A 26418-nucleotide genomic window follows, 5' to 3' on the forward strand; every position below is an offset into this window, starting at 1 on the left:
TTAAGAATTTGGTATTTCACTTTTACCTACATATGGCCCAATGTTTCTTGCCATATTATGTACTCTGAAGAGTCCTTTCAGACGCAGCCGCAACCAGGTCATAGGAATGGGCAGTGTTCAACCAGACATACCATATGCTCTGAGGAGTCCTTCCAGGAGCAGCTGTGAAGTGCTTCCCCTCTGTCAGCAGCAATAGTATATGTCTGAGGAATCTACTGACAAGCAGCAGGAATCGTAAGAAGGGGCATTATACACCCAGACATAATATGTGCTTTGGAAACTGATAAACAAAGAGTACACTGTTCCAAAATAAAAAAATTTCATTACCGATTTGGGGAGGAGAAGAGGTAATCCAAAGCGATTGCTTCTTAGGAGGAGCAAGTGTCCTCACCCACCCTTAGGTGGCATGCTTTATCATCGGTTTTGCTTCTCATCGGGCTGGCACTGCAATGCCTGACAGGCCTTGTAAGAGGGCTCTTTGCCAGACATTTTTTCTAGAGAAGTGTCACAAGATTGTCAGGCGTGTCAAGTGTTCCTTGACTTTTGATTGGTAAAGGTCTGGAAAGCATGTGAGCTAAAATTGACTATGGATTCCAATGCTGTAATGTTACTCTGAGCAGTGGTACCTGATTACATTACTCCTTTTCTTTTCAGACTCTGATACCTACCAGTTGAAGCCAGTGGTATTTATTTAAAAACACCTTTGTGGTGCAGAAAGCCTATATACAGGGGCTTGCCCATCTTTCTTGCACAGAAACTTATATTCTCATGGTGAGTCAAATCTCTTTGAAGCTCAGAGACATTTCTTTTCAAATCTCTGGCATTCGGTCCTTCCCAGATAGTGCTCATAAATTTGGAAATCTCCCCAGTCCTCGTTGTGGACTAAGTCCTCAGAATCTGCTTTAATAAAACACTTACAATGTCTTCAATTTCACCATCTCTTCCATTATTGACATTATAACTGTCTGCCTCCACCATTGGCTACTCCTATGAGCATATGCTTACTCAACTTTCTTTAACAGTGTCAATGGAACTGTGTTTATAGTCTAAACATTGAGGTACATCTTGAACAATTAGTTTCTATAAATATTGAATATCAGTCCAACGAGTAATGTTTGTTTCAAATTCTTTACTCATCAATCATTGAGTAACTTGATTTACTCATAGGCGTTCTCTTTTGTTCTGTGAGTAGTATTTTTACATTCTGCCTTGTATATTGGAACCAAAGCTTCTTCTATTTCTACCGATAAAATACAAAAGCTCTGACACCCACTTTTTTCAACAGTGTTAACAATTGCAAAATAGAGAAGAGGCATTTCATTAATTAATTATAAAGACACTATATTGGTCATTGATCTCAAGGCGTAGGACTAACAGAGGGTTGTGAATGTACGTTTTATTTTCGCAAAGACTTTGAAATACAGAGTATGAAGACTAAAGCCAAGACAGTCCTTTGGAGCAGAAACATTATCCCTCATTCTGGATGTCCACAGTTATTGTCATTAAAAGCTTTGAAAAATTGTTTGTGCCCTCAAAGGGCATCTGCTGTATTAGTACCAGTCCCATAACTAAGATGAAAATGTCACAAGGCTGTGCTTCCAGCAGCAGAAAATATGAAGTAATGGCTATTGAGGGGTGGCTGTTTTATTTTTCCTCTGCTACTCTAACCTACAAGGAAAGCCTGACTCCTGATGTCTCAGTAGACCACAGACTATAGGAAATAGGGTCTGATAAAGCAAATCGGGTAAACTTGAGAAATTTTGCCTATCATTGTGAAGGGAAAATTTTCCCAACATCATTAATACTTCACTGGAGATAATTTTATTTAAAACCTTAGTATGATAATGAATGAAAATAAGATATATTAAACAAAAATCAGACACCATCAAACAAAGGTATGCATACATATGGGGGAAGTGGTGACTTTCTTTTTCTTGGGAAACATTTTGTTCACAAAATAATTGTCTTTTCCTGTCTACCAAGGTGGTCAACATGTTTCAACCCACTGGTATATTAAAATAGGTACATAGATTGGATGATTCTGTACTACTTCAGTCCGTTATAATTTGTCCTAATGAATTCCAGTTTTCAGTACATCAGTGTGACAAAATGTTAGACCTATCAGCCTTGGGGTAGTCTTCCCAAAGCTTTTCCTTCATCCCTCTTGTTTTTGCTGACTATGTTTTTATTGTTCTTAGGACTCTGTGCACTTTACCACTGCTAGCCACAAGTGATAAACTGCTTGTGTTCTTTCCTTTGAACGTGGTAAAGTTGGCTTACACTGGGGGCGTGGCTTGGACACAAAACATGATGGCTGCATGAGCGAGGTGCTCCGCAGAGGCCTAGCACTAATCCTGGCAAAGCAGCCTGCTGCCGGTACAAGGAAGACATCACCACGCGTCATCAAAGACCGGCAAACTGAGGAGCAGGCTGAGAGGTAGCAAAGCAGTGGAAAACGGTGCGCTGACTGTTGACGTGGGCGGCCTGAAAGCCGCGGGCTGAAGTGAGCGTGCACCCAGACGAACTCTGTTGGGGGCATGGTGCTCCTCGCTACAGAATTGGCCCACACTGAGCTGGGAAGAAGCAGCGGCAATGCCCTGGGGACACAAACCGGCTGATTTGAGTGATTCGGGGTGCCCCGGGGGAGGGTGCAGAGAGCGGACCTTGGCACCTAAAGCAGAGCAGTGGTGAGCAGGGCCATGGAGCCCCAGCGGCCCGCAAGTTAGGCCCAACATCAGGAGATTCATGAGGCTTTGGGTGCCCCACCGGGAGGTCGGGAAAGTAGACCACAGGGTATCTAGAGGGCCATGTACCAGTGGTGTTCTTGTCGCTGGAAGAAAATAATCGGGGAAGAGGTGCAGTGCGGGAGTAGCCGAGTCTGCACTGGGCCCCAGGGAGAGTGTCTTCACTGCCCTGAGACCGAGAACTAGGAGGCCCGGCCGGCTGTGGTGGCCAGGGAGGAGTAACCTGAGTCCAGATACAAGCATGGATAATGAAAAGAAGTGAGGCAGAGCCTTAAGAGCATGCGTGGCAGGACAGGGCACCAGGCCAGGGTGCCCCTCGCTCGCCCTCCCGGGAGGCGAGATGGATCAGGGTGAGTGCTACTGAGGCCAGGCTTGGACACTGTCGGAGCTGGAGCCCAGTGAACACCATAGCCAATCATGGGGGCAACTTGGACTGAATGTAAAGCCAGACACCCTGTGTAGTCAGACGCCGACAGAGCGGACAGTGTGGTGACGCTGACCTGGCTTTGGGTCTCACGTTAATACCCTGAGAAACCTTCTCCGCTAATGGTTAGGCACTAGAAGACTGCCCTGTAAACAAATACACAGTGCCTAGGGATAGCGCAAGATACAACAAAACTACACAAAAGGATTGGCAAGAGGAAACTGCGCAGGGACCACTTGGAAAAGAAAGACGAATCCGAGCTGTGGCCTGCAAGTGTGCCAGGGGAGTAATTATAAAGGGGGAACACGTAGCATACCGGCAATACAATCCCACAATACGGAGGAGGGGCTGTGGGCTTTCCAGAGAAGGAGCTTGAAGACTCATCGGGCTCTGCGGAGATACCCCTCTAGAACTTGAATATTCCCAGATCATGGCAAAGCGCAACAAAAGCAGGGTGGTGCGCCTGCTGAGGAAGGGGAAGCCCACCCCCCCACTCACTGTCATTGACACTGAGGATTTGGAACAAATGGATCAAGCCCTCTATAATCACCTTGACAAAATATTAGCTGCTATCGCAGACAAGAAAGCAACACTACAGCAAGATTAGGGGCGGTGTCTGTTGGCCTTGGCTTATTACAAGCAGAGCACCACAAATTGGTGAACAGTATGAAAACAGTTGAATAAGCCATTGAAACAATGCAACCAGATTGTACTACCACATCCAACAAGCTGGAGAACCTGACTACAAGAGTCTCTATCCTGGAAAGACGGGCAGAAGATGCTGAGGGGCGTAATAGATGCAATAAAATACGCATAGTAGGATTACCTGAAAATAAAGAAAGTACAGATATGGTGGCTTTTCTAGAAGAATGGTTGAAGACCACTATGGCTCCGATACTGCTCACACCCTTCTTTGCTCTCAAGAGTTCCATCGCTCCTGCCGGCGCTGGGGAGGCCCCCCCCTACCGGTGGTGGCTTGCCTCTTACACTACAAAGAACGCGACATGTTAATACAATAGGCTCGTACTAATGGACCTTACCCCATGGACAACAGTAAAGTATCTATTTTCCTGGACTTTACTACTAAAATGCAGGCTCAACGCGATTCCTTTTTAGAGGCCATGAAGGCATTGCGAGGAGAGGGAATCAGATGTTCCCAGCAAAATTACGAATCAATCTGGATGGAGCTATGCACTTCGGCGACTCACTAGAGGAGGTGTGGACCTGGTTGGAGACCTACAGACAGGGTGGTCCTATGGCTCAGGAAAGATCAAACAGCTCTAAATTGCCCAAACCACATCGAAAATGGCTGCGGCGCTCGTCCAGAAGGACCCTGCTGCAGAATCCCTCTGCATCGCAGACTGCACAGGAGAGAAAATCTGCTCTGCAAGCTGTGGCTGCAGTTGTGATACAACATAGGGAGAAGGATAGCTCCGGCAAAACCTCGGAACACAGTGTGGGGGAATCTGAATTGCGGACCTTGGCCAGAAGTGAGGTGACTTTGCCAAATGTGACCCCACAAACTGCAGATAACATCTTCTAAGCTGGATACGGTTGATACTGTGAAAGGAGCACACAAGCACAAGACAAATAAGATGCATGGGTTCACTGTGGCAGGAGGGAATCATATCCCTGCCAGAAGATATAGAGGCCTAAGATAACAAAGCACGCAGTGACAAACTCCTTGCACACCCCCAGCAAGATAATCCCTACTGGGTGGAAAACAGGGACAATCTTTCACTAATGATTTTCTTTTTTACTATGGTTGGGCGGCCAGCCGTTGCAAAGCTGCCCGGGGAAAGGGGAGTTACTTGTTGGGGAAATGTGGTGGTCTCTGAAGGGTTGTTGTTCTTGCATGTCTCGATGCCCACAAGAGGGGGGAGACCCGGGAGGGGGGGAGAAGGAGAGTTATAATTCAAGACAATCCCTCTCATGACGCTAGTTCACCAAGAAGTTAAGATGCTCTCCTGGAACGTAAGAGGCATGGGGTCAATGTCCAAACGACACAAAATATGTAGCTACCTTACATGTCGAGGCATACAGGTGGTGATGTTACAGGAAATACATCTTACTCTAGAAGAAAGTGCTCGACTGAGACGTAGATGATGCGGCCACTTGTATGCCATCACATACTCCGCATTCTCAAGGGGTACTTTAATGTGGATCAGAGCAGGTATCCCCATTGAAGAGAGCAAAGTTCTTACAGACCCAGAGGGCAGATATGTTCTGATACAGGGAAAGATCCTGGGGAAGGTGCATACACTCGACACTTCCCACATGTTTCTGGAAGGGATTTCAATTGCGCAGCCCACATAGAAATGGACAGTTCGACTCCCCCGCTAAATGACACCCCAGTAATTAAGGTAACTAAAGGGTTCCAAGAGTAGTTGGAGGGATGGGATATGGGAGATATCTGGAGACAAAAACATGGACACACATGAGATTACTCGTATTACTCTCATTTGTATAAATTGTATACCAGGCTGGATATGTTCACTTGCTCCAATAGTATGGGACATTCCGTTACCAACACGGAATACCTGGGGAATACTATATCGGATCACAACCCCTTGTTACTGCATATTCGCCCCTTGCCAGAGCCCACATTAACCCCCTCATGGAAACTAGATCCTGTTCTCCAGGAGGATGGCCCGTTTTGTACATCGTTACAAACGATTATTACGGAATATTTCCAGTTTAATCAAGTTTCAGCCACTTCCAGGGCGACAGAGTGGGAGGCCTTTAAAGTGGTGGTACGGGGACATTGTATGGGCCACAAGGTAGGAATGAGGAAGGAAATCCTGGGGGAACTTACCAGCCTGGAAACCCAGCTATGTGAGGGGGAAGCTCGCCTAATCGCAGAAGTGGACGCTCAAGAGGAATTGGAGGCCTTAAGACAAAAATATAACAAAGCACTAGAACGATTGAAATGCTTTGACACCCGAGAGTATAATGGGAGGGTGCACATGAAGGGAGGTAGAGCAGGTAGATTGCTTGCCTGGCTAATACCGCCTGAATAAGGGAGAACCCCCATCTCTCAGATACAAATGACAGAGGGGGAGATACGCACCATCCAAAAGAAATAAATGATGTATTCCGGTCCTATCATGTCAAATTGTACTGTTAACCTTAAACGCAACAACGGAAAACCATAACAAACTACTTATCATCCCTTCCCCTAATGGTCCTACCACCTGACAAACACGAGAATCTAGGGGGACTGGTAACTGAGATGGAAATTAGAGCAGCACTTAAAGTGATGGCTAGAGGGAAAACACCCGGCCCTGATGGTTTGCCAGTGGAATTCTATGGCACCTACGCTCAAACCCTGGCACCGAAACTAGAAGAGCTGTACACAGAAGCCAGGGACAAAGGGGAACTGCCTTTTCTCGACCCGGGATGCATTGGTAGTGCCCCTCCCAAAGACTAAAAAAACGCACCCACAGGTATCGGACTTCAGCCCACTCTCGATGCTTAATGTTGACTTTAAAATTCTGAGCAAAGTCTTAGCCACATGTCTCCTACCATATATGACCAGTTTAATACATACAGATCAAAATGGGTATGTGCCGACCAGATCTACCTCTGGGAACCTGCACAGGCTGTTTTATGTGCTACATCACCCCGACCGAGACCGGTACCCGGACGCACTTGTACTATCCATAGATTTAGAGAAGGCATTCGATTCGGTGAGATGGGACTTTCTAAAAAGCACAATGGAGCGAATTGGACTAGGAGAAGAATGGATTTGATGGGTGAAAATATTATATATGCACCCATCTGCATGAGTTAGGACAAAGAAAGTGGTCTCGGAACCCTATAATATATAGAGGCAGTAGGCAGGGGTGCCCATTGTCCCCGCTGTTATTCGCTTTTGCGATAGAGCCACTAGCGACAGCCTTTCGACAACAGGAATGCCTTCTTGGCATTAAGTTGGGGAATAGGCCCCACAGGATTTCTCTCTATGCTGATGATCTGTTGCTGCACTTAAGAGATGGGGGTGGGAGAACAACTGGCTCTGGCCGTGTTAGATGAATATGCAAACCTAGCAGGGCTCGAAATTAATAAATCTAAGACCTATGCCTTTCCCTTAAGGGTGCACCAAATGCAGCAGGGGACTCTTCCAATGGGCCTGATGTGGGCTCCCCACTCGTTCTTGAGCTCGAGCAGTACCGAGTGTAGCCTTGTTACAGATATTTCAACACACACAGCGATTACCTTGCTGGTGCTACACCTCCAGGCTGTGATGCTCAGAGCCACGAGATACCCCTGAAGAAGGGCTATTGTGTATGCCCAAAATGCATTGGGACTTGTGTAATCTACGCAGAAATTATTTGAACATCATTTGCAGTCTTGTGGAATGAATTTCCCTTGAAGCATCTGCGTTTACATAATACATTTTGAAGGAGTTATATCCAGGGTCTCAAGGATGAATAATTAATGGACTTTTGTATATTAGAATGTTCCTTTTGTTTTGAGTTTGGTATGTACAGTGTTTAAACTAGTTCAGCAGTGGAGAATAATCTGGTATACACTTGTAGAGTAATAAGCAGTAGCGCACCTCGTGTCTAGGGCATAGGCCCTAGTGTTTCTCTTCTTTTTGAATTGGGTGTCTGGGCGGTACCATCCCAGGGGGTGCACACTTTATTAAGTACATTGATTTCTCTTGTACACATTGTATAATCTTTTTGTTAACCCCATCAGCACTGCGCGGATTCCCCCGCGGTGCTGAAGGGTTCGAGCGCGGGCGGGGCCATGACGGAACGGTTCCGTCATGAGCACAGCTCAACCGATGCTCATGACGGAATCGTTCCGTCATGAGCATGGAAGGGGTTAACTGAATGCAACACAGCTGTTTTTCGGTTTTTCCACTTTTAAAAAGCTGGCATTTTCCTACCCTAAACTGTTTGGTGCCAGAAGCCTCTCCTGGGTCAAATGATTCAGTACAGTTGGCAGTTGGAGTTTGTTTAATCGTCCCAGACAGCTGCACATCAGAGGGATTAGGTGTGCCTGGATGGGCCATCAACTGGCAGGATGGGGGGGCCGATCTGGACACTGTCACACTCGCAACTGAATAGGCTGTGTTCTGCCTGCTCTCAAAGGATTTGTCACCCTTGCATTGTTCATGCTGCAAGCTTGCAGCTAGGGCAGGGGAGTAGAAAAAATTCAAACTCTTCAAATGGAATACTCTAGAATCTTCTACTTAAAATAAGGTACTATGTTTAAAAAGGAGACCCCCAAACCCACTCTTCCGTTCACTTCCTGGGCCTGTGGAAGTACTTTCAGAGGACTGCCTGCTGATGTGGCGTGCTGTGTCCTCAACAAGACTGCTTTGCTGCACCTGGAAGGACTGCTTTGCTTCCTTGAGCCTGCCTTGAACCCTCGGAGGCCTGACCTGCTGCCTGAGCCTGCTTCATCACCTGTAACCAGGACTACCAGAGTGACAAGTTTGCTGGCCTAATTTTCAGAGCCTCAGGGACAGAAAAGGCTCCCTCTATCTTGCACCTGCACCTGGACCAAGCCAGAGTGACCCCTACCCCCCCACCCCAAGTAATACCACTCCAGTTCTGGACCCTTGGTGGTTGTGCTAAGAGTGCCAAGATAGCCAAAATCCAAAACTTGGGACTTAGAAAAGTTTTGGCTAAAAACTGCTCTGAGAATCAAGGGAAAAATGGTCTCTACCTGCTTTTTTATTCGCCCAAGGTGCATTGCTGGTCAGCTTGACTTCGTGACAGCTACTGCTATGTTCTTCTCTGCAGCAGAAAATCCTATTCAGCGATTCTTTGCCAAAGGGGTATCCAACCTCGTGGAACTCTCATCGGCTTCAGCCTCCTGTCTCGTCCTGCTGGAGATTTTCAACTTCCAAAAAAGTGACAAAGACCGAACGTAGAAATCTACACAATGACTTCATCCTTTTCTTTGAAGTCCGAAGTTAAGCGCTGACTGGGCCCAATTCGACCCACGCTCCATTGCTGTCGGCCATAGTTTTTTACTTTGACCTAGTCTCGCTTGACTAGATGTCCTGAGTTGTCACTTTGATCTTTTAGGCACTAGATTTTACTTAAAACTTTAACAATTCATAAATCCAGTACTACTGATTGTTTTTGCTGATGTTTTGATGTCAACTAATTTATTAAAATGTACTCTATTTTTCTAAATTGGTGTGGAATTTTTCTTGTATTACATTTCCATTTTATTACTGTTAGTAAATACTTTACACAGTGCCTAAGCTAAGCCTGACTGTTTTCGTCCAAAGCTACCAGAGGGTTAAGCTCAGGATAATGTAGTGAATTTTGTGGTTTGCGCTGGTGAGGATTGTGGCTATTACTTAAATAGGGGTCCAACCCCTTCAACCAACAACTAAGTTTCTCACACAAAGCATACTGCGTCTCCCTTTACCTAAGTAACTTCACTGATTCTGCAGGCACCTTTGAGGAAGAGCTTTAGGTGGGGAAGTCTCCTTTCTCTTCTTGCTTCAGCAAATTGTTTTTGACATCAGCAGGCTATATGGCTATATTCGTATATTCGTATGTATATATTCGTTTGAGATACCATTTGGCAGGCAAAATAGAGGATATTCTGCTACTGCTCAATGGGTTGCGGGTGAATGACAGGCCAGCCACTGTATTACCTTTAAGTATTCTTACAAGAGCATTTTAGAGGGTGTGACCTCCATGAAATCTCCACAATAAGGCGATGGTCTCTGAAAACAAGAGGTTTAAAAACAGGCAAACACAGTGGGACACACACCACAGCTTTAAACTGTACTGATAGGGTCGTCCTGCAGTTACTTTCCCAAAGACAAAAGAAGTCTAGCTGCAGAAAATCTGAACCCAACTGAACCTTACTCCTAGTCCGCTCTTCCACAGCCCTATCGAAAAAAAAATAATCAAATGCAACACATCTTGAAAGCAGGTGCTAGAGAAAAGCTTGCATGAATATCTATGAATCAAAGTCTTTTTTTCTGATTTATTTGAATCATATAAATATATATTTGTTTAATTTATTTATTTAGTTATGTATTTAAGAATTTTGTAAAGCACTAGGGGCATATGTAGGTAGCTAAATACCGGTCGTAACGGCCGAAATTCGGTAAATATCCCGTTACCGACCGGTATTTAGGCATTTGAGATGTAGGAGGCATGATTTAAGGATTCGGTAATTTACCGAATCGGTAATGGATCGGTAAAATACCGAATCGGTAAAATACAGATTCGGTAAATTACCGAATCCTTAAATCATATGTAGGGAGCACTCAAGTGAGTGTTTTATTGTATTCAGGATTCGGCATTTACCACCAAATACAGGTTGGTGATAAATATCGAATACCTTTCAAAAATCTATTTTTTGCTGTTTTGACAGTGCCATGTGGCAGACATACATGCCCTTAGGGCATGTATGCGCGCCACATGTGCACACATGCACGATTCAGGGCTGCAACAGGGTGTCAATGTGACACCCTGCCACTCATGAATATGCTTCCCCTATTACCGAATCGGTATTTACCGATTCGGTAATAGTAAATGGCTTCCCGTTCATTCCTATGGGCCTCCAGGCCCATAGGAATGAATGGGAAGGGATGCATTATTACCGATTCGGTAAATACCTATTCATAAATATCGAATATTACCGAATCGGTAATAATTACCGAATGTTTACCTACATACCATTTACCGATTCATAAATACCGAATCGGTAAATGGTATGTTACCTACATATGGCCCTAGGTGTATTATCAATGACAAACATATTCCTTGACTTCGGGGTGTCATCAAAACCCTAAAATGACTAAAGAACATTTCAAACTGTTAAATAGAATTTACAGAAACCGCTTAAGCTGAATTGTTGTTCCCACTCAAGGACACTCTACCACTTCTACCCATGGAAAGCAGACTATATTAAACACAACATCCACTGTTCCAGCAGCAAAAGCAGCAATATTATTGACCACCCACAAAACTCAATGGTACGTGTCAAGGCATCTGGGTCTATGACCACCACACACGCAGCCCTGTTCCTTTTTACCATTCACCATCACTCTATTTGAAAATAAGCTTCATGGAATAATACGGATTTTAAATGGTTAAACAACTGTAATATGAACTCAAAACTCGGTTTGTTTTTCACTGTTCACATCTGAAGAAGAGACGTGTGGTCTTAATATCTAATGTACTATTTCATATTTGAAGTTCTTGTCTTTGTCTAGTATAAGGTAAAAATAACCTACAAAACATACGATTTTCTCATTGGACCAACACTGTGAAAAACAACATTTTTGACAACCTATCTGGAAAAAGAAATGATTCTCAGCTTGACCAAGGAGCATAGCTGCAACAAAACAACAGGCCAAATACACTTCTTAAGATATGATACTGGGCAGCGCGCGCCCAGCAGAGATGGAAACCACCTATCCGCAGATTCAAAGAACAAAAATGTCTCTACAGCTCCAGCATTCAGCAAAACTAAAATTGACCATGATATCTGACACACGATCTCCCTTTAAAGTCGGACAGTAAAGTAATGCCAGGTGAAAAGCACCAAGGGCGCCCCCTCTAAACCAGATTGCATCGGAAGTCTGTCAGTCATTTGCAATTTAAGAGGAAAACTCCAAATCACAGGCAAGGCGGCACAAGCAAAAGACTGCACAAAAAGTTTGAAAAGGGATAATTTCTTCAGTTATTTAATTGCGATGAAATGGATCACAGATATCTGACAAATCAAACGTTCAATGTGGGTAATAAAAAGCAAATGAAGGAGGTGCCTGAGAAATTCATATTCAAGTTTTGCAAAATCTTAATGAGAAACCCCACGGAAGCTTTTTTTTTTTTTATTGACTCGTAAATATTCGTGGGTGACCACTCTCGGGGGAGGGGCAGCTAGACAAGAGCTTTGGGAGAGGAGCTAAGATGTCGCAAAGTTGGATGAAATCATGTTCACTGCTTGAGTCAAATATACTTGTTTGGCATCCCTTCGCTGTTCTGGTCGAGTGTGACAATACGTGCAAAATCGTGCAAACTGGGCTAGTAACAATGGTCTCAGCATGACAGGACTAAATACCACTACAAGGGGGCGTTGGGCTCCTCCTTAACACTTTGGCTCGAGCTCCATGGGATAAGTAGGACAAGTCGAGCATTAATAAATACTTGTTGAGTTAGGTGGGTGCAGAGTTACCGTTATAGATAGGCTCAGTGGGGGGCGTCTTGGAGGTTGCTCTGCAAGTCAATATAAGGTTGGTATTTGCTGGGGTGTCTGTGAGGGGCCCACACAATGGGGGGGGGGGGAGTGTTTTTGACCATAGGCCTACTTCAAATCATCCCAAGAGCACTGAAATACATAGGTTTATGTGCTTTTGAATATATCTCCCAATTCAAACTCTAATTCCGAAAGTTCATAACATTTCCAGAAAGCATGGCATGGCTCTTGGCATTATTCGGGAAGCACTGAGATCAGCGCACTGGTACACATTTTATAAATCTAAGAAAGATGTAAAGCTGAGAAGCACCTGTTGGAATTCAGATCCCAATGGTCTAGGTTACACAGAGATTCTTGCACAAGTCACCATGCTAGAACATCTACCCACGCTATTTGAATATTGCAAATTTCTTGCCACTTCGTGGATGGAAAATCTTACATAATGTTCACCAACGGGACAGTAGTTCAAGCACAAAATGTTCTGTAGAGTCACCAAAATACGGTCAAGAGGGGTTTTCTCCACAGATCAGTCCTATCATTATTGTGTCTGACTTTTGTGCATGTACAGTTTCCAATCGAGATAGTGGGCAAGTAAATTGCATGAAATACATGTAATTTATTGTAAATTATGCAAAAAGCACCCCTATTTGGAAAAAAAGATGCAATTTTTTCCATCCCTAGATACTGATAAAACCCTAAGCCCATAAGCAATATTTCTTTTGCCCACTTTAAGTTGGTATGTGGCACATGATATGAATTACCTGCCACCTCTAAGAAAAAGTAAACAAACATGAAATGTCAAATGCACTTTTCTTTGCCTTTTGTTTAATTAGGAGCAGCTCCTAATGGACACAGCTGGTAAGCCGTGGAGGGGGATAATAAAAAAGAAAAAAAACACACTTACCTGGCCACAGCTAGCCATCTCCGCTCCTCCGTCCTCTTCTTTTCTTCTTCTCGTCTGGAGTCTGGCAGCAGGAAGAACCCGAGCTCCCCTAAGCCAATCACACTGCTGCGATGCAGCATTGTTATTGGTCTGATTGCCGTGGTTCGGTGCTCAGACAGGGAATGGAGGCCTGGGCATGCTCTCCACTCAGACTGTAATGTAGCCTTGGTGGAGAACATGCAAGTTCACATGAATGTTTGGCCGACCTGAGACGGCCGGACAAACATTCATGCGCACTTTGAGAGGACAAACCACTCTTCCCCTGGCCCCTGCTCTGTCAGCAGAGCACCCTCCGCCCACAGCAGGAAACTAAAATGATAATAACCTTGGAAATTATCATTTTTGTTTTCCTTTCACTACTGCACGCAGAGCAGTGGGGCGACAGCCCTCCGCCTTAGCGGAGGAGCAGCCGCTGGTTTTAATGGGAGTATGGAAGGATACCCCAGCTGTTTATGTGGGTATAGGGTCCTAGCTGTCTTCAAACCCACTCCAGGACACTTAATGTAACAGATGGGTGCTTATTATTATGTAACCAAAATGATTTGGTTGAGAGATTGGGGCCACGAGAAAAAAATTAACAACAAAAAATACATAAAATAAATAATGGAGGCCAATAAAGCTGTTAAGAGCTCTTTGGGGATAAGCTGATGAGACTTTTTCCTTTGATCTGTCTCCACTAGCCCAACAAACGAACCCAGCCTACTGCACCTGATAGGCGGGAGTGGAGGGGGGGAGCAGGGGGCAGATGCTCTTTCATCCAGTGAATGTGGTGCCCCTGACCACCCTCAAATTCTGGATGAACCATGAACATTTAGGGATCGGTTTTTGATCCGCATGCTTGGCCCCACTCCACAGAAATTTAATTTAAAATATGTTTCTAATTATATGCCCTGTGAGGAAGGAAGGCTCCTATGTGGCTGTGCTTAGGCTCTCTCCTCCCTGATTCCACCCTTTTGAGAATTGAGAACACTTTTGTATGAAATAAAGTCTTTATTTAAGTAGGTTCATAGGGACCCCTAGAGTCATCCTCTCAGCTCCTCAGCCAAGATTCTTCTGTGGTTTTTACAATCCAGATTCCACAGAAGAACCTTGTTGCTAGGTGCTGATAGATCACCTTATATGAAGGAGAATACAACACATCTTCCTTTCTATAAATACAATAAAAACACATCTAAAAACAAACATAGTCATTCAACTTCTTAGGTCTCATTTTCAAACCTTCTCTAGGAACTCTTTTACCATTTTCGTTGGAATTGTCAAAACTAGAATTGTCAAATGCTTCTGTATTATTTTCCAACCAGTATTTTGTTTCAGCATCATTACACTTGGTAACCCTAGAAATGTTCCACCATTTCCCATCTGAAGTTTTAATTAAATTCCCATTGACTTCTAAAATTTTCTTAGGCTCAGATAACTTTGAGTGTCCTTTCCTTACAATGTTGTTAGGACAAACTCTCACATAGTCACCTTTTAAAAAAATTATCTTGCAATTTGTGACTTTATCATTATGTCTTAACTGATAGTCTTCTTGATATTTGATTACTTTTTTCCTTATTTCATCTTCTTTTATCATTTTCCTACCACTCCTACCCATCCAAGCAGGTACAGCGGCCGAACAAGGAGTCCTACCTTTCAACAAACAAAAAAGAGTTTCCCCCGTCACTGAATTTGGAGTTGTTCTTTACTTGTGTTTTCCAGCACCTGTTCATAGATACTGACAATTGAATGCTTTCTCCTAAAACACTGTTGAAGCGTTCAACCAAACCATTTCCCCTAGGATGGTACACTGGTGTTCTTAAATGTTTGACACCCCATTTATTAAGAAATTCATCAAATTCATGTGAAGTAAACTGTGGACCATTGTCTGATAATAGTTCTGCTGGACAACCTTCCCTCCTAAAAACTTCTTCACAAAAGGAAATGACATTACTAGTCTTAACTTCAGTCATAAAGGCTACCTCAGGCCATTTCGAATAATAATCCATCATGACTATGGCATATTTTTCCACTGAACCTAAACCTTCAAACGGTCCACAAATGTCAATTGCAAGCCTTTCCCATGCCCTTTCAGGAAAACTCATAGGTGTTATTGGTGAATCTCTCATTACGTGAGATTTGTCGCTGCACATACAAGATATACACTCCCTCACAAATCTTTCTATATCTCTGTCCATGTTAGGCCACCAAAAATCCATTCCTGCTTTTCTTTTAACCACAGACATGCCGCCATGACCTTCATGTAATAGATGCATTAACTTGGATCTTAAAGTCATAGGCACCACTAATTTGTCACCTCGTCTTACTTTTCCATTAACTACAGACAGTTCTTCCCAAACATCTTTATACATGGCAATGTCTACATCTAGTTTGCCATTGATCAGAGATGGCAAATTTTTGATTACCTTAACTAAAGAGTCATCAGAAGTTATAGCATCTTTCCATTCTTGTTCATTAATAGAATGATGAAGATCATCAATATTAGCAATTAGGAGATCTTCATCATAATTTTTTCCATCCAACTTATTATCCACTGGTAACCTTGATAAGCAGTCCGCATTAATGTTTCTCACACCTGGTACATATTTCAAATCAAACAAATACTCTTGTAATCTATAAATCCATTTGGCTTTGGGTGGAGTCGCTCTACTTGCACCCGTGGTTGTGAATATGTCTAACAAAGGTCTATGATCGGTGCGAAGTTCAAATTTTGTACCCCAAATATATACACGGAAATGTTGCACACCCCACCAACATGCTAATGCTTCCTTCTCAATTGTGGAATATGACAACTCCGCACCTTTAAGCGTGCGTGAAGCAAATGCAATCACATTTTCCTTACCTTCACATTCCTGCATTAATACAGCTCCTAAGCCATATCCACTAGCATCCGTTACAATAATTGACTTATTTTGAGGATTACAAGATTTTAAAGTGGTGGCATTGGCCACTGCTTTTTTAACAGTTTCAAAAGCAATTTGACATTCCTTTGACTATTGGAAACTGACTCCCTTCTTCATAATATCACGCAAAGGTTGTACAATATCAGAAAAATGATGCACAAATTTTGCATATTACTCGGCTAGACCAAGAAATTATCTTAACTGATCTTTGTCTAAAGGTGAAGGAGCCTTTTCTAGATCCTCAACCAAATTCAATTTAGGTTTTATACCTTTGTGAGATAACATATGTCCCAAATATTCAACTTCAGGTTGACAAAATTTACATTTTTGCAAACTAATGGTAAGACCAGCAGCTTCAAGTTTAGACAATACTTCCTTCAAAACATTGTCGTGATCATCTTCACTCTTACCCCATACTAGTACATCATCTTGAAACACCATAGCATTTTTAACATCTTTCAATATCTTTTGCATTATCCTCTGAAACACCGCAGATGCCGAGGCTAACTCAAACGGCATTCTCATAAATTGAAATGCACCTTCAGGAGTGATAAAAGATGTTAGATGTTTGGATTCTGATTGTAAACGTACTTGGTGATAAGCACTTGACAAATCCAAAAGTTGTGAAATACTCCCCACCATCAATACAAGATAGCATTTCATTTATACGGAGCAGAGGATACCTGTCTACCCAAATACACTCATTTAAATCTCTTAAGCCCACACACATGCGTATTTTGCCGTTGGGTTTGTGCGCAATCACAATTGGACTTAACCATTCTGATGCTCCTATAGGTTCAATGATTTTTTCCTTGCACAATCTTTGTAATTATTCTTTCAATTTCTCTCTCAAGGCCCACGGTACATTACGTGCTTCATGCACTTTTGGAATTGAGTCTTTTTTGACTATAAGTCGATGCTCGAATCCTTTGAGACATCCTAAATTATCACTAAATAGTTTGGGAAAATCCTTAACCCATTTGTTTATCTTGTCAACGCCAGTTAAAAGTACTTGTGATACATTGCTTATCTCTACCCCCTTGAAGATACACAGATACATGTCTATGGAGTCCTGAGGATGAACCAGGAATTGTTCCTACATAAGTCGTACTGTGGAGCCCAAAGTGAGCAATGATCTATACGCACAACGCGTTAAAAAATAATTGTGTTTCCTTTGCACATTACATATATTTGCATATATATATATTTGCATTTAAGTGTGTCATCTCTTCAATTTCCTGTCACCAAAAGCACTTTCAAGCAGTATGCCACAGGAACTGATCACATGTTCTAAGTCTGGTTTAACAGTGCAGACTACAAGACTTATTGTTACCAATTCCGCAAAATATGCATAGGGTGTTTTTGGCTTCACCAAGATGAATAATAATAATCCAGGTTTGTAAAGCGCGAACAATCACCCGTAAGGATCTCTAGGCGCTAGGGGCCGTGGGGAAGATTAAGCAAGCTATTGCCCAGAGTCACATGGTGATGGGCTAATCTGCCGCCGGCGATCGAACCGTGATCCCTAGATTCCAGAGTCAGTCACCCTGGCCGTGGCGCCACACCTCTTCCACATAATGGCAGCCCTCTCTCACAACATGCTATTGGCTATTTGGTCTCACATTATAGCTACTAGTAGGTGGTCTATTCGAATAAAGCAGGAGCTATTTGAAATCTAAAAACAAACACTCAATCCTCACACTGTGTGCTATGTTCAGGTCTGTATCTCATATATGCATTCTATACAGGAGGCAGTTCTCATTGCTACCTTTTCCCAGCACTGACAAAGGAAATAGGACAAGATTTAATGTGATAAATAGCATTTATGTATACAATGCATGTCAACTGCATTTTCTGAACAGAAGGGCTCTATGTGCATGCGTTGAAACAATAAAGCTAAACCTGTTGACAATGCTATGCTTTTTGTTAATTGTTTTTAATTTTGTCAAGATCATAATTCAATATTGAAATAATAGTTTGACTGTGATTCTTGTTTGTTGATCGCCTCATTCTCTTTAAGGACTGCCGGTCATATGTGCTATTTACTGATCGCAAATTATTTGATGTCATTTGCAACCAGAATCTTGCGGCTTGTAAAGAGTTTTAAGAACTGACCTATGTACTAATAGATCAGTTCTTAAAATCCTGACTCTTGCTAGGTCTAATTCCAACCTACATCATGCATATTAATGAGATAGGCAACAAATACAAATTGAGGCCATCACGGGGATGGTAGCCTTTTGGGGTCAGCAGACCACCATGTTTGTGATTGTGTTTTAATAAATCAACCCTTTGTTTTAAATGCAGCCCGTTTTCCTTAAAGGAAACGGGATTACATTTAAAAAGAAACGTTTTTTTAAAAAGTCTACATAAGAGGGTGTAGTGGCTCTCAGGGCCACTGTCTCCTCTAAGCAAACTTTCTTCTTACATTCCCAAAGGGGAAGGGGTCTACCAGCTCCTTTGAGATGAAGGTAAAAGGCACAAAACATTGCATCCCAATTCAGTATTTGGTATAGACGATTTAAACAAGCCCCTTTCAGATACTGAATCGGTATCCATTCGGAATTCCATTTTAGGAGTCTGAACAACTTTTCTGAATGGGATTAGCAAAGAAGAAAAGGATTATAACGATCACAAACACAAAATCACAGAATTTGCGAGCATTTCATTGATTAATACATCTGGCCCTGTGCTACTGTAAATTATGAATGGATCTCGCTGTAGACCAGTACCTACAAATTGTTAAAATGCATTTTATGTAATGAACTGAATATTATTAAGATGCTCCACGGTCAATTGTTGTGCTTCTGTATACAAACAATAGTTACTGCTTCACTGCACTGCAAAGCTATGCAGTGGATAAAGGTTTAAGACTTGAGCAGGGAGGTCATATATGGGATTGGGTCTCTGTTTTGGTGGTGGGGATGGGCAAAGTGTGTTGATGATAGGCTTACACGTGGGCTTAAAAATGAAGAGTAATATTCAGTGAAACACCAGAATTTATGGTAGAGTTGGATGTTTGTCGTTTGGCACAAGCAACTGGTAGTGTGCACAGATTCCTTGGGGAGAGGGGTTCCAGACAATATGGAGCTACAATCAGCTACTGTTCCCTATAGTGAAGGGGCATGAAATCAAATGATGTGTCCTCCTTGACAATCCCTGAACAAAATATTTGCATTTATGTGAAGTACATTGAGAGACTGATGTGAAGTACTTTGAGGGCTTGGGAAGTGGAGTGACCGATTGTCAATTATACTATCAGATTCCATTAATTGGGCGATATGCAGGGGTGCTTTTTGCCAACTAGATTTGTTGAAGTTGATTAGGTTTGCACCTTTAGGTTACCAGCTGATTAAACAGGTAATTTAGTTTTTGGGATAGAGGAGGACTGCTGGATGCATTTATGGTAGTTGTTTTTTCTAACGAAGAGAAGAAGTGCATGTTTCCAATATCTGTCTCCTTCTTCTGCTGATAGACAGAGACTGTAGATGCTCATTTGGTGTTCTTGGCGCTGGATTGCTGGTCTTAGGCATGTTTTTGTATTGTTCTCATGATATCCAGAGACACCCTATTTCTCTTTCTGTGAATTCCAAAGTTGGTAAAGGATGGTAAATGGTCCTGGTTAGGAGCTCCACAGTTTCATCTTGTCTGGTGCCCTTTTTGCTGGTGGACCATAGGAGGTGGTACTTTGTGGGTCTTGTCACATCTTTCCCGAAAGGCTATCCTAGTCTTGGATATCACTGGAATAAAAAACAAAACATTTAAGAGGGGCATCAGCTGTGGTCTAGTTAACATCACTTCTAGAATAGATGTAAAGCACTGAGAATTTTCTCCACTGTCCTTTTACTCGTGCTTAGGGCGTGCATAATTTGTAAATCATATTTGCTCTTGCTCTATGTAGTTCTCCGTACCATCTTTCTATGAGACCTCTCTCATGCCATAGTGAACTGGTCTCCTGCATACATAGATCATTGATTCCGTTCAGTTGCTGTAAGAAAGTGACTCTGTATATACTGTACCAAAGTAAGGTACAGGGTGCACAAAATCCACAGTCCCCAGAGGTTTGGCAGAGGTTAAAGTTAGATATAACCTTACCCTCTAAAGTGGTAGCTTGGTCGAGCAGTAAGGCAGTATCAGAGGACAGTGTAAAGCATTTGTTGTACACACTCAGTCAGCAAATAGTCTCACACACTCAAGAACTAAACTCTAGGCCAATTGTTTGTATATAAAATAAATTGTTGTTTTATTTTAGAACCACAAGTAGGTATAAAATATTTTCTCAGAATGAGATGCTCTAGTTGAATGTTTTCAATAAGCAATAGACTTTTAAATGCAATAGTTACAGTTGTTGCAATAGGCAACACAAGTTAAACACAGTTATAACATTGAGCTCAATGGGAATCTTTAAGTAAATGCAATATCTATTACTTTGCATAGGTTTTTCTTACTCAGGGCTGGATCCTGGATTCAGCCCTGGTGCATCTCCTGTAAACAGTTGAAATAAATCGTTTTTGTTACACAGGGGATTTTTAAGGAATATTTGTATGTTTCAAAAATCGACACTTAGAAGAATTTCTGGCAAAAACCAGGCAATGTTATCCTATGGAGGAAAGTTTGGTTATGGGAAAATCACAGTTGTAATGACTTTTTAGGGTCAGTGCTGGGCACAAAGATCCAACACTGGGATCTCTCCTGGTAACTGGTGAGTATTTTCGTTTTCGTTGATCGGGTGGTTTTTAGTGAATATTTTAAAGTTACAAAACTCGACACCGAAGAATTTCCAAGTGAAAACCAGTCAATGTTACCCTATGGAGAAAATGCAAGTTATCGGCTTTCAAGTAAGTACTCGACTGGCAGAGTTAAGGTTCTGGGGTAAGACTCAGGATTTCTCAGGGTCAGGTAGGTACAGTTGTTACATCCTCAGCGGCACAGGGGCAGCCGAGTGCAGAGAGAGTAGGCCCAATGTTAGCCTATGGTGGGCAGGGGACCTTTGGTTGGTGGCTGCTCGCAGGCAGGCCACGCGGCTGTGGGAGCTGAGCTCCTGGTCACTTACACAGGGCAAGTGGGGAAGTAGGATAGAACAGATGCTGCACTTCCAGTAGCACTCGGGCGGCTGGGTGCAGGGTGCTTTTAAGCCATCAAGCGCTCAATGTATTTCAATGGGAAAACTGCAAGATGAACAAAGGCTGCAAGCTCGGGGACGGAGATTCTTCAGGTGCGACCACCACTTCGAGAGGTAAGTTGGGGAGCTGGAGGTTAGGTCGGCACCCAGGAGTTGGGCACAGGGGGCCGCAGGGCGCCGGGTGCAGTGGTGTCTTTTGGCGTCGGGAAATCTTACCCTCTGCTGGCCGCGGTTTGGGGGGTCCCTGGAGTTGAGGCTGCAGGCGTTGTCAGGAGCATCGAGGAATGTCCTTGGGTGTGGATTCTTGGTCACAGTCACCGGGGGGACCTCCTCGGGGTCTTAGTTCACTCAGGCACAAGCCGAGCTCGGCGGGCGTAGAGTGTGCTGGATTCGCGGTTCCTGGCTTGGCACCAGGGATTGTTGCTGTTTGAGCAGAACCACTGCTTGTGGGAGTCCCAGTCTTTAGATGAGCAAGGCAGTCAGGTCCTCTGGGGTGTTCGAGGCTGCTGACCACAGGAGACGCCGGGATTTAGCAGGAGCAGGTTTGAGGGTCGACAGGCCTGTAGGGCTGGGGCCAAGTCAGTTGGTGTTGTCCTTTTGTTAGGAGCTGCACAGCAGGTCTTCTTTCTTCTTGTTCTTCTTCTTGTTTCGGAATCGGGATCTGAGGAAGGAAGGTTCAGGGTGCCCCTAAATACTAAATTTAGGGGCATTACAGGTAGGGAAAGGTCAGGGACCAATGGGTCCCTTTACTGGGGTGAGTACACCCCCTGTCCTGCCACTCTCCAGTGGGAGGGGGGCAGGAGCCTAGTCCTGATTGGGTAGGGCTCCCCATCCTCAAGATGGCGAGAGCCCGGAGTCGTGCTTCACCTCGCCTCCCCCACCTGAGGGGTTTGGTTGGCAGAGGCTGGCACACCCCCTTTCCTCCCTTGGGTTTTCCTGCCAGTCTTCCCACCAGAGTGGAGGTCAGAACCGGTGGAGACCAGTTGCTGAGTACAGCAAGTGGTCTGGGGAGGCTCACAAAGGCGGCATGCCTTTGAAGCTTCCCCTGCCCATCCTGGGGGAGGAGGCTTGGCACCTTGCCCCAGGATGTGCATTGTTGCAGGCCCACGAGAGCGGATGACTCTCTACCCAGGGGGCCAGCAACCTGTCTGCTGGGTGGCAGCCTATGCAGCTCTCAGTCAGGACACTGGTTGTGGATTAGTTTCAGGGGGCAACTCTAAGTTGCCCTCTGTCGTGCATTTTACATTAAATCCCACACTGGCATCAGTGCGGGTTTAATGTGCTGAGAAGTTTGATATCAAACTTCTCAGTCTTCAGTGTAGCCATTATGGTGCTGTGGAGTTCGTAATGATGACCTACCAGCACCATATACTCTTAACTGGCAGCACTGCACCTACAGTGCCCAGGAATGTACCTGGGTACTGTAGGGGTACAGGGCTCATGCACCTGTACCCACACCACTGGCATGGTGCACCCAGCTAGAGGGGTGACTGAGGTATGCCAGGGCAGTGTGTTTGTGGGCATGGCACACAGGGATGTGTCCGGGAGAAAGTGATACCTCTCACTTCCAAGTAGAGGTGCGCACAGATTATACTTGGACCTGTTTTGGTCTTATTCACATTTAATCTGTTAGATAAAAGATTCCATTCACTTCAATTCAATTTTTCTTTCATTTCTTTTATTACGCTTCTGTTTTTCATATTTTCTCATATCCTTAGTACAGAAACATATTCATCCTCAGTAAAGAAACATGTTCATTTTTATCTTCACACAACCCAATGCATTTCGGGTCAACAACAAAGACCCTTCTTCAGGGGTCTGAAACAGAAAAAATAAAGGAAATATAATGAGCTATTCAGTACTCTCCTCGTACTTTTTCAATATTAAACTCTGTCTAATATATTAATGAAATACATTCAAATTGAAACTAAACGCAATCTGTTCCCCAAGTCTCATATATGATAAAGTTATCATTGTACTGCAAATTGGTGAGGTTTAAAGGCTGACTTCTATCTGTATCCTGACAAAGAAAACCAGTTCCTATGTTTCCCTCTAACTACTAAACACGAGTGTGAAAAAACGATCTAAATCCAGTAAAACATGTGCTTCCTACATTCAATAACGGTTTACAATTGTAAACCATAGATGACTGTTTGTTCGAAAAAACGATAAAGCCGAAGACTGTGAGTTAACGTGACGATGTTTAACACACCTTTAGATTACTTACTTCCGTGTGTAGAAAAAAGTTCCCGCCTCTCCTTCTATCCGGGTTCTGTTAACAAGTACATGTGTTTATCGGGTATTTATGTCTGACTTAATTGGTTGAGAGCGCGCTGACGAGTCGCGCTTACAACCAATAGCATGCAGAGATTCACGGAACCTATCAGTTACTTACTTCCGTGTTTACAGTAATCCCGCTTTTTTATCTACCTATCAGGGTTCAGTTACCAAAACCACGTATGATAAACTTGTGTTATGTATTATCCCACTGGTTAGAAGCACACTAGCTAGGTGTTCCTATAGAACAAAAACAATCTATGTTATGCTTGTGATGATACAAAAGCCATATATAGTAAAAACGAACCAATGTGTTAGTAAATAGATTACGTAATTGCTCAATGCAAAAAAAATATTAAATAATGTTCAAAAAATAATATGATGCCATCAGCCAATGTCCTATTTGATCAATCATATAAAAATTTGTTGTCCATGCAGGAAATCAAACAAATATTCCTATGTAGTTTATAGAAAACAGGATAGTTCAATTCTGTCATTAATTCCTGTTGGTTGCATGCTGCCCATTTTCCTGATCCAGAAATACTCTGCTCTCAGTCTCTGTTTGTGAGTGTCCATCAATGAATTTGGTTTGATCACTTCTAATATGGTAAATTGTAGTTGCGCTATATTGTGACCAGCCTCTATTCAATGCATAGCTAGTGTGGACTTTCGATTTTTATTTCTGATGTTACTTTTATGTTCTGTAATCCTGATTTTTATTTTGCGTTCTGTCTGGCCCACATATAATTTACCACAGGGACATTGTATTCCATAAATAACTCCTTTCGTGTCGCAAGTGCTGGAATGCAGAAGTGGAATCATTTGTCCAGTCATAGGATGTCTGAATTGTTGACCGGTTATCACATTATTGCAATGTGTACAGTTTTCACATCTTTTCATACCTTTATAAATTATCTTTTCACTTTGATTTGATTGTTTCTTAATTAATTCTTTCAAATTTTTAGATCTCTTGTATGCAAATGTGATTTGGTTAGCTACCAGCGGTTGCAGATCTGGTTCTTCTGTGATAAGTGGCCAATGTTTTCTCATGATGGTTGTGATCTGTTTGGATTGGGCTGAGTATTTTAATACGCATACCGTGAGTTTTTTCTCCAATTTTACTTTTTTGTTGAGTAGAAGATCTCTGTCCATGGATTGGACTTTATTCTTTGAATGTTGTAATACACTTTCAGGGTATCCTCGTTTTAAATATTTCTTGATCTGATTATCGATGGTGGAGGATAAGTCATTTGGGTCTGATGTGATTCTCTTGAATCGAATAAATTGAGATAGTGGTAGATGTGTCTTCTGAGTAGTGATGAAAACTGTTGAAATGCAAACTGCTGTTTCTGTCTGTATCCTTTGTGTGAACATTGGTTATTATTCTTCCATCTTTAATTGTTATTTTCATGTCTAAGAATGCCAACTCATTGATGTTTATTTGGTGAGTAAACTTGATTCTATCGTGTACTTGATTCAATGCATGGATATTTTCAATCAGTTGATCTTTCGTTCCTTTCCAAATTAAAAAAATATCATCTATGTATCGTTTAAAGATCATGATGCCTTCCTTCCAATGTGGGTTATTTAGTATGTGATCATGTTCAAATTTTGCCATGAAGGTGTTGGCGTAGGAAGGTGCCCCCGCAAAACCCATGGAAGTTCCGCTGCACTGTTCATAAAAGTCATTCTCCCATTCTAGATAACTGTGGAATAACGCAAAATGTAACAATTCCATCCAAAAATTTTTTTCTGTTCCTGTGATGTCATTTTCCAGTAATCTCCATTCCATTGCTTCTAAACCCTCAATGGAATGGAGATTACTGGAAAATGACATCACAGGAACAGAATTTTTGTTTTTTGATGGAATTGTTACATTTTGCGTTATTCCACAGTTATCTAGAATGGGAGAATGACTTTTATGAACAGTGCAGCGGAACTTCCATGGGTTTTGCGGGGGCACCTTCCTACGCCAACACCTTCATGGCAAAATTTGAACATGATCACATACTAAATAACCCACATTGGAAGGAAGGCATCATGATCTTTAAACGATACATAGATGATATTGTTTTAATTTGGAAAGGAACGAAAGATCAACTGATTGAAAATATCCATGCATTGAATCAAGTACACGATAGAATCAAGTTTACTCACCAAATAAACATCAATGAGTTGGCATTCTTAGACGTGAAAATAACAATTAAAGATGGAAGAATAATAACCAATGTTCACACAAAGGATACAGACAGAAACAGCAGTTTGCATTTCAACAGTTTTCATCACTACTCATTGAAGACACATCTACCACTATCTCAATTTATTCGATTCAAGAGAATCACATCAGACCCAAATGACTTATCCTCCACCATCGATAATCAGATCAAGAAATATTTAAAACGAGGATACCCTGAAAGTGTATTACAACATTCAAAGAATAAAGTCCAATCCATGGACAGAGATCTTCTACTCAACAAAAAAGTAAAATTGGAGAAAAAACTCACGGTATGCGTATTAAAATACTCAGCCCAATCCAAACAGATCACAACCATCATGAGAAAACATTGGCCACTTATCACAGAAGAACCAGATCTGCAACCGCTGGTAGCTAACCAAATCACATTTGCATACAAGAGATCTAAAAATTTGAAAGAATTAATTAAGAAACAATCAAATCAAAGTGAAAAGATAATTTATAAAGGTATGAAAAGATGTGAAAACTGTACACATTGCAATAATGTGATAACCGGTCAACAATTCAGACATCCTATGACTGGACAAATGATTCCACTTCTGCATTCCAGCACTTGCGACAC

This window comes from Triturus cristatus, chromosome 4_2 (assembly GCF_964204655.1).
Source record: "Triturus cristatus chromosome 4_2, aTriCri1.1, whole genome shotgun sequence".
Lineage (NCBI taxonomy): Eukaryota > Metazoa > Chordata > Amphibia > Caudata > Salamandridae > Triturus > Triturus cristatus.